The sequence below is a fragment of the Tursiops truncatus genome, chromosome 7 (assembly GCF_011762595.2).
Source record: "Tursiops truncatus isolate mTurTru1 chromosome 7, mTurTru1.mat.Y, whole genome shotgun sequence".
Taxonomy (NCBI): domain Eukaryota; kingdom Metazoa; phylum Chordata; class Mammalia; order Artiodactyla; family Delphinidae; genus Tursiops; species Tursiops truncatus.
The window spans coordinates 71,603,104-71,616,800 of NC_047040.1; the positions used below are offsets into that span (position 1 = coordinate 71,603,104).

A 13,697-nucleotide genomic window follows, 5' to 3' on the forward strand; every position below is an offset into this window, starting at 1 on the left:
GATATCCATATGGCAGAAATGGATTTTCATCCATACTTTGCATGATATGTACAAAGTAACTCAAAATGGATCACAGGCCTAAATGTAAATAAGACCTCAACTATAAAGCTTCTAGAACAAAACATAAGGAAAGGAGAAAATCTTCATGATTTTCTACTAAGATTTCCAAAAGCTGGATCAATAAAAGTAAAAACTGATAAATCAATTTTTATCAAGATAAAAATAAACTCTGCTCTTAAAAATATACCCTTAGGGCTTCCTTGGTGGCGCAGTGGTTGAGAGTCCGCCTGCTGATGCAGGGGACACGGGCTTGTACCCCGGTCCGGGAAGATCCCACATGCTGCGGAGCGGTTGGGCCCGTGAGCCATGGCCGCTGGGCCTGCGCGTCCGGAGCCTGTGCTCCGCAATGGGAGAGGCCACAACAGTGAAAGGCCCGCGTACAACAAAAAAAAAAAAAAAAAAAAAAAAATACCCTTAAGGGAATGAAAAGATGTACTCATTTCACTAGCCACTCCTTCTTAATTTCTTTTCCTGGTTTTTCCTCATATCTCCACCTTCTAAGTATTGCAGTATCACAGAACTTAGTCTGTGTGAAGTCACTCTTTGATCTCACCATTTCATATTTTAAATACTATAAGCAAGTAACTCCCAGATTTGTATTTCCAGCCAGGACCTTACCCCAGACTCCAAACTTATATAGCCTTCTTTGTGCTTAACATCTCCACCTGGATATTTAATTAGTGTCTTCAACGTAACAAGTAACAAACAAACCTACTGATTTTTAAAAAAATATATTTATTTTATTTATTATTTATTTTTGGCTGTGTCAGATCTTAGTTGCGGTGTGCTGGATCTTTGTTGAGGCATGCAAGATATTCGTTGTAGCACTCAGGTTTCTCTCTAGTTGCGGCGTTCGGACTCCTCTCTAGTTGTGGTGTGCGGGTTTTCTTTCTCTAGTTGTGGCGTGTGGGCTCCAGGGTACATGGGCTCTTTAGTTGTGGCGTGGGGGCTCCAGAGTGCGTGGGCCTTGTAGTTTGGGGCATGCAGGCTCTCTCGTTGAGGCTCACGAGCTCAGTAGTTGTGGCATGTGGGCTTAGTTGCCCCACAGCATGTGGGATCTTAGTTCCCTGACCAGGGATCAAACCTGTGTCCCCTGCATTGGAAGGTGGATTCTTTACCACTGGACCACCAGGGAAGTCCCAAACCAACTGATTTACACCAAACCACAACACCCTCACCCAAAGCAGCTCTTTTGCAGTCTCTCTATGTACATAAACACTAACTTTTGCCTTCTAGTTCCTGAGGACAAAAACCGTGGAGTCATCATTCACTAGAACTCTTTCTCTTATAGCACATATCAAATCCATCAACAGATCCTTTACCTCTACCTTCAACATATATAAAGAATCTGACCACTTTCTACTACTTCAATCACTACCATCAATTCTAACCTTAGTATGATCATCCTTTGCTTAGAATTTGCAGCGATCTCCTACATGGTCTAACTTTCATTCTTTTTTCACTACAGTCTGTTCTAATACTAAAGCCAGAGAGAACTTTTTCAAAAGTAAGTCAGGCCATGTCCTTTCGTTGCTCAAAGCCACACAGTGGTTTCCTCCTCAGGATAAAAATTCAACATCTTTGTATAATGGCTTCAAAAGCCCTGCAGAATATGGCGCCATCTGTGGCACTCTCTTGACCTTATCTCTTGGTGCTCTTCTTGACCACATCAGACTATTTACTGTTTGTTGAACAAACTAAGCATGCTCCTGTCACAGGACATTTGTAAATCTTGTTCCCTCTGCTTGGGAAGCTCTTCCCCCATAAGACTACATGCCTTATTCCCTCACTTTTAAAAAGTCTGTGCTCAGATGTCTTATCAGAGGCCCTTTCTCACCTTTCCTAGAACTTCTTGTACATCTTGCTTTCCCTACTTTTTTCCGTAAGACATGTCAAAATTATATATAGCAGGCATGTGCAAACTATGGCCATTGGATAAATCTTAGCTACCACCTGTTTTTGCATATAAAGTTTTCTTGGAACACAACTATGCTCACTTTTTTATCTGTTGCCTATGGCTGGTTTTTCACTACAATGACAAAGTTGAGTAATCGCAATAGAGACATGAGACCTCTAAAGCCTAAAACGTTTACTGTTTGGCCATTTACAGAAGAAGGTTGCGGACCCTGATATGCACTATGTGTCTGCTTGTGTTTATTGCCTGTCTCTCCCCACGAGAAAGTAAGTCCTATGAAGGCAGTTACTTTTTTCACTGCTGCATCCTTAGCACCTAGAATAGTATCTGGCACATAATAGGTATTCAATAAGTATTTCAGGAACAATTAAATGACAATTAAAGAGAATACATGATATGATCTAGTAATTAAAGGATATATTAAAGGATTTTAGGCTTTAAAGACAAAAATTCTTCTAGATTATAAGCTTTGTTATTATGTATCATTATCATCTAAAAATAAATACACTTTTTTTTTTCAATTAAGCATGTTTGCAATTAAGAAAAGAGACTCCTGTGTAGGGGGAATTCCCTGGTGGCCTAGTGATTAGGATTCCGGGCTTTCACTGCAGTGGCCTGGGTTCAGTCCCTGGTCGGGGAACTGAGATCCCGCAAGCCACGCATGTGGCCAAAAAAAAAGACTCCTGTGTAAAGATGGTAGAAAGAAGCTACAGAATTTCCCTCCTCTGATACCTAATGATATGATCTTCAACAATTTTTTTTAAAAAAAAGATAAGAACAGCAGAACCAGAAGAAAAAAAGAAAACAAAACATTTGTCAGCAGTAACCAGAAATAAGAAACAGGATAGAATCTCAATGTCATATATTTCAAAAGATGATAGCTGAGGAAAGAAAAAGATTTGCCAAATCATGGAATGGCACCCAGCCCCATTCTCCCCCAAATCTTATCTTAATGTCAAGATTAATGATGATCTTGAGATTCATCATTGATACAACTGAAATAGTAGGGGGAGTAACTGTGTAGAGTCTCCTTACATTTTTCTTTTTCTTACTATGTGAAAGTAGAAAAAGCTGCTGGGAAGAGATGTCTGGAAGGTGAAAAGTGAGGATTAGGGATGATTTCCTGGCAGAAGCAGAGGCTTCAGGACTCCTGAATTGAGGGAATGGTCTATATCCCAATGGCTATCTCCCTATAGGAATAAGTTTGTTCCCTCCCCAAGTAGTTAGGGTGAAACGCCAGGAAAATCTCAAAGAACTGATCCCAATTCCTCCAACAAAAGCCACACATAAAAGCTGCCGCACACAAAAACAGAAATATGGATCAACGGAACAGGATAGAAAGCCCGGGGATAAACCCACGCACATATGGTCACCTCATTTTTGATAAAGGAGGCAAGAATATACAATGGAGAAAAGACAGCCTGTTCAATAAGTGGTGCTGGGAAAACTGGACAGCTACATGTACAAGAATGAAATTAGAACACTCCCTAACACCATACACAAAAATAAAGTCAAAATGGATTAGAGACCTAAATGTAAGGCCAGACACTATAAAACTCTTAGAGGAAAACATAGGCAGAACACTCTATGACATAAATCACAGCAAGATCCTTTTTGACCCACCTCCTAGAGAAATGGAAATTAAAACAAAAATAAACAAATGGGACCTAATGAAACAGAGGCTTTTGCACAGCAAAGGAAACCATAAACAAGATGAAAAGACAGCCCTCAGAATGGAAGAAAATATTTTCAAATGAAGCAACTGACAAAGGATTAACCTCCAAAATTTACAAGCAGCTCATGCGGCTCAATATCAAAAAATCAAACAACCCAGTCCAAAAATGGGCAGAAGACCTAAATAGACATTTCTCCAAAGAAGATATACAGATTGCCAACAAACACATGAAAGGATGCTCAACATCACTAATCACTGGAGAAATGCAAATCAAAACTACAATGAGGTATCACCTTACACCAGTCAGAATGGTCATCATCAAAAAATCTACAAACAACAAATGCTGGAGAGGGTGTGGAGAAGAGGGAACCCTCTTGCACTGTTGTTGAGAATGTAAATTGATACAGCCACTATGGAGAACACTATGGAGATTCCTTAAAAAACTAAAAATAGAAGTACCATATGACCCAACAATCCCACGACTGGGCATATACCCTGAGAAAACCGTAATTCAAAAAGAGTCATGTACCACAATGTTCATTGCAGCTCTGTTTACAATAGCCAGGACATGGAAGCAACCTAAGTGTCCATCGACAGATGAATGGATAAAGAAGATGTGGCACATATATACAGTGCAATATTACTCAGCCATAAAATGTAACGAAATTGAGCTATTTGTGGTGAGGTGGATGGACCTAGAGTCTGCCATACAGAGTGAAGTAAGTCAGAAAGAATAAAACAAATACTGTATGTTAACACATATATATGGAATCTAAAAAAAAAAGGTTCTGAAGAACCTAGGGGCAGGACAGGAATAAAGACACAGACATAGAGGATGGACTTGAGGATACGGGGAGGGAGAAGGGTAAGCTGGGATGAAGTGAGAGAGTGGCATGGACATATATACACTACCAAATGTAAAATAGATAGCTAGTGGGAAGCGACCACATAGCAGGGAGATCAGCTGGTGCTTTGTGACCACCTAGAGGGCTGGGATAGGGAGGGTGGGAGGGAGACGCAAGAGGGAGGAGATATGGGGATATATGTGTATGTATAGCTGATTCACTTTGTTATAAAGCAGAAACTAACACACCATTGTAAAGCAATTATACTCCAATAAAGATGTTAAAAAAAAAAAGCTGCCACAAAAGCTCCTCTCTTCTTATTCTTTGGCCATACAAAAAAATTCACAGTACATAAGTTTCTTTTTTGACATTTTTAAAGATTCAACTTATATTATCTTTTTTTTTTTTTTTTTTGATGTCTGATCTTATTTATTTGTTACTCTTAGAACATCTCACTTTTGACTGGACTCAGAAGTAGACGCTCTCAGAGAGGACAGCCTCCGTTTCTTCGCAGTCTCTTCTTGGTGTTTTTCTTTGGCCTCCTTCATTCTCTTGGCCAAAAGTTTAGCATATTCTGCAGCCTCTTATTTTTCTTAGTTCGCTGTTTCTTCAGAGCAATACGCCGACGTTTGTGTTGCAGAACACGTGGAGTAGCAAGACGCTGCACCTTGGGTGTTTTGGTCCTAGGTTTCTTACCTTCTTTGTTTAGGGGCTTTTTCACAACATACTGGCGGACATCATCTTCTTTAGGGAGTCTGAAAAGTTTGCGGATTCTGCTAGCTCTTTTGGGCCCCAGGCGATGAGGCACAGTAGTATCAGCGAGTCCAGGAATATCCTTCTCCCCTTTTTTTACGATGACCAAATTGAGAACGCTCAATTTGGCATCCACAATGCAACCCCGCACAGATCTGTGCTTTCTTTCTCCAGTCCTCCTTGGTCTGTAACAGGAATGCCCCTTACTCAGTAGTAGGCAGACTCGGCCATGTCCAGAAATGGGCAGAAGACCTAAATAGACATTTCTCCAAAGAAGATATACAGATTGCCAGCAAACACATGAAAGGATGCTCAACATCACTAATCACTGGAGAAATGCAAATCAAAACTACATGGGTCAAGACACCCTGCTTCATGGGGAAACCCTGTTTGTCGTTCCCACCACTGTTTCGGACCACATAACCCTTCCATTCTTCACCCAGAGCGTCAGCAGCAACTTCTGTAGCCATACGCTTCTCATAAAAGCTACGAAGTTTTCATTTATCTTCCACTTCAATGAGTTTCTGGCAGCCAGTGGCTGGAAAAGAGATGTTCAGCCTCATTCTGAAGCAGCCGACCACCTCCGAGGCGCCAAGAAAAAGAGCTCAACTTATATTATTTCCAGGTGATTTCTATCATTTGATTTGCCTCTCAGAGGATAATTTTTTTTTCTCTCTCTCCAATTGCCTCTCTTCAGTCAAGAATGGGAAAGAGAGAGAAAGGTTATAGATATATGGGGGGAGAGAGAGAAGTAATAAAAAGTAATTTTAATGCACTTGGGCTAGGATCTGTGTAGCAAGCGGGATCTTATTTCCCCAACCAGGGATGAACCCATGCCCCCTGCAGTGGAAGCATGGATCCTAACCCCTGGACCACCAGGGAATTCCCTGGGCTGGGGTATTTTAAAGCCATTGACTCTGTTTTAAACAAAATATGATGACTTTTTTTTGGGTAAACTATTCTGGTAAAACAGTAAAAGCTTCCCAGAATAAGCACAAAATAACACTTTCCAGTATTTTTGTCTCTAAAGGTGGAAAAGACACTAAAGCTAAGGAAGTATTAATTCAGTGTTGCACTTCTCAGAGCAAAAGTAGATATAAAACCATACAGTTGCCAAGTTCATTAAACCTGCAGCAAAATAATAAATATTATGTCTGGCAAGAACTCAGGATCAACTATTGGCAGAATTCCTTTAATGGGATAATTTTGGACATTATAATATCAATGATGTAATAAGAAAGCATAGTTACTCTACCTACTCTTTTCTTAATATAAATTTATTTGTTTATTTTTGGCTGTGTTGGGTCTTCGTTTCTGTGCGTGGGCTTTCTCTAGTTGCGACGAGCGGGGGCCACTCTTCATGGCGGTGCGCGGGCCTCTAACTGTCGCGGCCTTCTCTTGTTGCGGAGCACAGGCTCCAGACGCGCAGGTTCAGTAGCTGTAGCGCACGGGCCTAGTTGCTCTGTGGCATGTGGGATCTTCCCAGACCAGGACTCGAACCCGTGTCCCCTGCATTGGCAGGCAGATTCTCAACAACTGCACCACCAGGGAAGCCCTCTACCTACTCTTAACATGTGCATGCTAACAGATACTTTACAGTTGGGTGAAACCTTCTATGTAAAGAGCATACATGGATGTTTTACTGTTTATGAGGGAAAAGTGCTTGACAGCTTCTTGTTTGTTTTTCTTTTTAATCACTGAAAATCCATGCTTAAAGGGGAAGAAATTTTTAAATTTTGGCTTGTGGTTATTTTCTGAGCCAAAAAATTTTCTGGAAAAGGTTTGTTGGATTCAGTATTGACAGAGTACAAGCAGAGAACAGGAACAACATCTCTACACTAGTTAAAGAGTTGACACGTGAATATTATTTCTCATAGTGCATTATTGCCAGAGCACAATTGTCTGTAAACAATATGGACTTTGATCTTGATTCAGTTTTTAAAGGAAATCATGAGAATTGTGCCTATGATTGAATTTTGGTCCTTGAGTATATATTCTTCAAAATGCTGTGAAAAAAAATGAGCAGTGAATAGAAAACTCTTGTTTTCCACCTGGAAACAGGTTGGCTGTCAAGAGGGAAGTTAGTCATATGAATTTTTGAAATCAGATATGATATAAAAATATTTTTTCATGGGAATTCTCTGGCAGTCCAGTGGTTAGGACTCAGCACTTTCACTGCTGGGGTCCGGGTTCAGTCCCTGGTCAGGGAACTAAGATCCTGCAAGCTACTCGGCAAAAAAAAAAAAAAAAAAAAAATTTATTCATGACCCTAAAAAAGACCATTTCTGTGATTTCAGGTGGCTTGCCCCAATGGCAGCATGTATCAGAAGCTTGAAAAGCCTAAAATTGTCTTTCAGGGCTAAATTATTACATTAGGGCTAAATTATTACATTAGTGCTGAAAATAATATATTAGGACAAACTATAATGCAAAGAAGGCTTTATTACTATGAGATGGACTGTTTCACAAATTAGGATATGCATTCTTCTTCCGCCATCTCCACCCAGAAAAAATAACCACTTCTAATGTGTACTCATTTCACTTTGAATACCTCTATTAGAGTATTTAACACATTGTATCAGATATTTTGGAGTATTTACATTTCTCAGTTGGACTGTGCACTCCTCAAGGGCTAGTGATCGTGGTCCTCCCCAAAAGAGGTGTGCTAGTAAATCTTTCTGGGAATAAAAATAATTACAATTTACAAATAATAACATATACAATACTGTATTGTAAAATCCATATAGGCGATTGATTCTTACAGAATGCTTTGGTTGATTTTTACCAAACTCTTGTTTCTATAGCCCTGTCTGTAGCCAACCTATAGGTGTGCAATTGTTGAAGAATGTAGTGTTAACATAAATGGTCATTGATATTTTTGTCTAAGTAAAAGAGTAAGATGAAAATTAAACTTTACTTTTTCATCAATGATGTGACTTCTCACTAACTCATTAATAGTTTAAAAATAGTATTAGAAGATTATTTATTTCAGCGTAACACTTTAAATTTAATTTGATTAATACTTTTTTCTATTAGTTAAGTCTAGACCAGTGGTTCCCCAACCTTTTTGGCACCAGGGACCAGTTTCATGGAAGACAATTTTTCCATAGACTGGGGGCAGGTAGGGATGGTTTCAGGATGATTCAAGCACATTACATTTATTGTGCAGTTTATTTCTATTATTATTACATTGTAATGTATAATGAAATAATTATATAACTCACCATAATGCAGAATCAGTGGGAGCCCTGAGCTTGTTTTCACTTGCCACTCACTGATAGGGTTTTGATATGAGTCTGCAAGCAACTGATTTATTATGGTCTCTGTGCAGTCAAACCTCTCTGCTAATGATAATCTGTATTTGCAGCCGCTCCCCACTGCTAGCATCATCACCTCAGCTCCACCTCAGATCATCAGGCATTAGATTCTAATAAGGAGCACGCAGCCTAGATGCCTCACATGCACAGTTCACAGTAGGGTTCGCACTCCTATGAGAATCTAATGCCACCACTGATCTGACAGGGGGTGTAGCTCAGGCGGTAATGCAAGAGATGGGGAGCGGCTGTAAATACAGATGAAGATTTGCTCGCTTGCCCACTGCTCACCTCCTGCTGTGCGGCCCAGTTCCCAATGGGCCATGGACTGATACCAGTTCGTGGCCCAGGGCTTGGGGACCCCTGGTCTAGACTATCAACAAAACATTAAGCTCATGCCCTGATTTGTAGCATTTGCCGATTTCTAGGTTGTAAACATTCCCACTGTGGTCTGTTTCAAGCTACCAATGTGATATCACTGGTAATAGAGTTGGGAAGAGATGGGCAGTAGCACACCACTGTATAGCTTTTTCTGCATGCTACAATGGACATAAATAACCTCAAGGGCATCGATAATAGTAAAGCATAATAAAATAAGAAGTGATGAGTTGTATTTATTTGTTTTTAATATAAGTTTGAAAATATTTATTTTTGGTAATGGCTGTGTTTAACTAGTAGCTTCAAGAATCCCTAAAGATTTAATTTTTGACAGCATGTGCTTGTATGAGTTGGATTCATCACACTGCTGCCCCTGGAGTGGTCCCATGCATAATCTACACAGCCTTATGTGACTGATTTGTTAATTGATTTAATGCAATCAACTTAACATGTTCATCATATGCCCTTGGCTTTTATGGAGGATTGCTATAAGACCATACAAATGATGTCTATGCATTGGCTATAAGATTACATCAAAACTTTGATATTTTACTCCAATGTTTTAAGTTTGTCTTATTGAATTGGTTACTTTCTTATTTATCAGACAAGAATAGTATCCTGTTCCCTCTTTGTTTTATCTGCCTTGAAACTCACAGGTAAATTGTACACTTGATCATAATAACTGTTAGTGCAGACCAATAACATTTCATTTAAAAAAAATCTTATGTTCAAATTTTAAGAGATATATATATGTATATATATGTATGTACATATACATACATATATACATATAATACATATACAGACCTTCATTCATACATATATATGTATACATACAAACACAATTTCAAATTAGGTTTCCTAAGGTACATTTGATATGAAATGTTGAATAAAGTCTTAATTTGTTTCCTTTATTTACCAGTTTTCAAAGTAATGAGTTGGTTCCCTAGCATTCTTCAAAGGTGAACAATGTGTTTTTTAAGTATCATTATGAACTCATGTCTTAAGATATATTTGTTATGTTTCAATCCATTGTAGTTATTCTTAACAAGTTCAAATTGTCTCATCTTTGGCCAGTGGGAGCCAATTCAAGTTGGGTTCTTCAAATTTACTCTCAAGTCCTTTTTATATGACCCCAATAATCTTTGATAGTTTTCATGCTTAAAGGTATGATAGGGTATTTTAGGCTTATCTTGGCCATTACCTATCCCAAACCTAGAATCAACCTTTGCTTCAAGGAATTTGTTTCAGGGGCAAATGATGTTTAGTGTCTATAATTGGAAACATAAGTATGTGCTTGTTGCTACTGAAGTAGTCCCTGGTTTTAGGCATTTACAGTGGGTAGAACTAAGAAATATATATTTTTAAATATAAAATATGTGATGAGTTCATTCTAATACATCCAGTTCAAATTCATGATCACAGAATTTTTATGTAACTCATTGATTTTACATCTGTTTCTTTTTTGTCCCACATCAAAAACACCAACTTAATTATCCATTTGCTTTTTCTCAGACTATGCATACAATAATATTACAATAACACTGCCAATTAATACCACAAAACTATGGCTAATGATAACAAATTAAGTTCCTATTTTGTTGCTTCTTTAAAGTTCATTTTCTTAGTTTAAATCCTATGAGGAAAGTACTGTTAAATTATTGTGTTTGTATGTGATTTTTAAAAATTACTGTGTTTCAAGTCACTTAGAATATTCTTCTCTGTATGGTTATGCCACCAACTCCATATACAATTAAGTTCATTTATTTCATTTAGAAGGGATTGCTTTTAAAATTTAATGTATTTTTGTTTTATAATTATGTAAATTATTTTATGTTTCCAAAATCACATTTTTATGAGAAACCTTCCTACTATTCTATCTTTACTACCCTGCTCTTTTCCTTTTTACAGGTAACCACGTGTTTTAAGGTTTTGACTTTTCATTTCATTTAAAAAGTGAAATACATATATAGATGAATGGTAGCATACCATAGATGCTTTTCTCTACTTTGATTTTTTTTACTTAACAAAATACTGGAGCTGACAGTGAAATACTTTATATTCCATATATTCTTTATTCCTTTTAAAAAATTGCATAGTACTTCACTGTATGTGTGTACCATAATTAATTCAGCCATTTCCCTATGATGGAGATTTGTGTTATTTCCAGATGTTAACCTAAAACAATAAACGGTCAGATATTTTACCAGCAAAATGGGTTTATTTGGGGGCAGCAAAGAATTGCAATTTGTGACATGCGACTCTGAATCACATGCAAGTCCAATAAAGAAAAGGAAAGAAAATTTTTTTATAGAGGAGAAGGGGAAGTTGGGAGAGATGTTGATAAACAAAAAGTCCATTGGAGGAAACTGGGAATTCAAAGTATAATGGCTCTTAATTGGCTGAGTTGTGACAGTTTCATTGGCTGAGCTGTTGCCAGGCAAGGAAGAGATCTTTCTTCCTTCTGCTGGCATTTGTAGTAAGTAAAACAGTGTCACTTCCAGCTGGAGATGCATGGTATGTCTTTTCCTATTGGGATCATTGTATGGACCTTGACTGGTACATGGGCTCCCTCTTTTGGCCTTCAGACTCCATTTTAGTGAGGTTTCTCTATTAATTTTCATGCAGACTTTTGCTATAAGAAACAGTGCTTCAATGTATATTTTCTTATATACTTATTTTATATTATTTCAGTTTTGGTCAGATTCTTGGAAGTGGGATTTGCTAGACACAAAATAAATGCATATGTAACTTTGCTAGATACCGTAAAATTCTCTCTCGTTGGAGTTTTTCTATTTTTCACTCTAACAAAGAATATTTGAGAGTGTTCCTTTTCCCCACAACTGCCTCACTAACAGGCTGTGTTGTGAAACTTTTGGATTTTTGCCAATTTGTTGGGCGAGACATAGTATCTCAGTGATTCTTAATTTGCATTTCTCTTATGAACAAGGTTGAGAATGTTTCTATTTAAGGGGCATTTGCATTTCTTTTCCTGTGAAATGTCTGTTCATATCTCTTGCCATTTTTCTCTCAGGGTGTTGGTGTTTTATTCATTTTTAGATACTCTTTATATGTAGGGTTATTAAATTATCTCTGATATGTTACAGATTTTTTTCACAGTTTCTCATTTGTCTTTATACTTCACTTGCAGTATTTTTTTCTTTTTCTCAATACAAAAGCTTTTTATTTTTACATATTGAGATTTACCAATATTTCACTTTACTGCATCTAGTTTTGACCATTGTTAGGAACGTTTTCCCTACTCTCCAACTATAGAGGAATTGACCCATAATTTCTCCTAGTACTTGTGTGGTTCAAATTTTTATATTTAAATATCTGATCTTTTTGAAATTTATTCTTGGAACAGATCCAAATTCGTCTTTTTCTTTATGACTACCCAGTTATCCCAACATCACTTATGAAAACGTCCATCTCTTCCTTACTGCTTTGAGATACAGCCTTTGTCTAAGTTAAATTTCCATATGCACTTGGGTAATTTCTCAACTTTCTATTGTGTTTATTGGTCTTTTTATTTCATGTGCCAATGCCACTGTTAAATTATTAAGCCTTTATAGCATATTTTAATATCTGATATTACACCCTCCCCCTACTCCCAATGCTCTTTTTCAGAGTTTTCTGGGCTTTTCTTGTTTTTTTTTATTCCAAATGAATTTTATAACCAACTTGTGCTTATAACAGCATTCTTTTTTGGGGGGTGGTGGTGGTGGTGCTGTGTGCCTTGTGGCACGGCATGCAGGATCTTAGTTCCCCGACCAGGGATCAAACACATGCCCCCTGTAGTGGAAGGGTGGAGTCTTAACCACTGAACCACCAGGGAAGTCACACAACAGCATTCTTAATCAGCAGTGTTTATTTGAAGCACCATCAGAATTTTTTTAAAAAAGGAAATAAATACTAGGCCCCCACCCAGACCTAGTGAATCTCTAGATATTGGGCCTGGGTATGTATATTTTGAAAAAGCTGTCCAGTTGATTTTAATAATCCCATTTAAAAATGACCTAAGGGGACTTCCCTGGCGATCCAATGGTTAAGACTCTGCGCTTCCAATGCAGGGGGTGCGGATTCGATCCCTGGTCAGGGAACTAAGATCCCATATGCTGCGCAGCGTGGCAAAAAAAACCCCAAAAAACTTACAAAGCATAAATTCAAGGTCTAATTCCAGACTACCTTATGATTTGTTTTACCTTACGTATTCTGGACCTTACTAAGTGACTGCAGCATTTACCCAGTTCCCTAAGCCAGAAGCCTCTCTAGTTTTCCTTTAGTTCTTCCTTTCCTTTAACTCTCTCTGTTTTCAGTTGGTCACAAAATCCACATTTTATCTCAAAAACGTCTGGCTTTAAACCTCCAATACCACTGTCTCTTACCCCTTTTCTCATGGACTGTTAAGCAGTCTCTTCATACTACAGTCTATTATCTGCACTGCCTACACAGTTTATTTTCCCTAAAAATAAGGTCGATCATGTCACTTCTTTGCTGACCTTTGTTGGCTCTCAGGATAAATTCAACCATGGTACTTAAGGCCTTTCACTCTCAGGTCCAAGCCTCCTTTTCCTCCTTAGTTCCTGTTATTCCACACCTCACACTGAATATTCCTGTTACAATGAATTTCTCACTAGTGGATGGACATCACACCTAGTAGCTCTTTGCATTTAAATTTATGGTTTCTTTCACTTAGAAGCTGCTCCTGCCTTCCTTGCCTGGTAAGCTCTCAGTATTTGAGATGCAGTTCAAAT

At 38.1% G+C, this 13,697-nt stretch overlaps 1 protein-coding gene and 1 pseudogene across 22 annotated transcripts in view; one reads left to right on the plus strand and one right to left on the minus strand.

Moving 5' to 3' along the window:
- BAZ2B (bromodomain adjacent to zinc finger domain 2B) overlaps window positions 1–13,697 on the plus strand; it is a 386,914-nt gene that overhangs the window by 68,516 nt on the left and 304,701 nt on the right. The window lies entirely within an intron of this gene.
- Window positions 4,936–6,166, minus strand: LOC101327241 (small ribosomal subunit protein eS6-like; annotated as a pseudogene).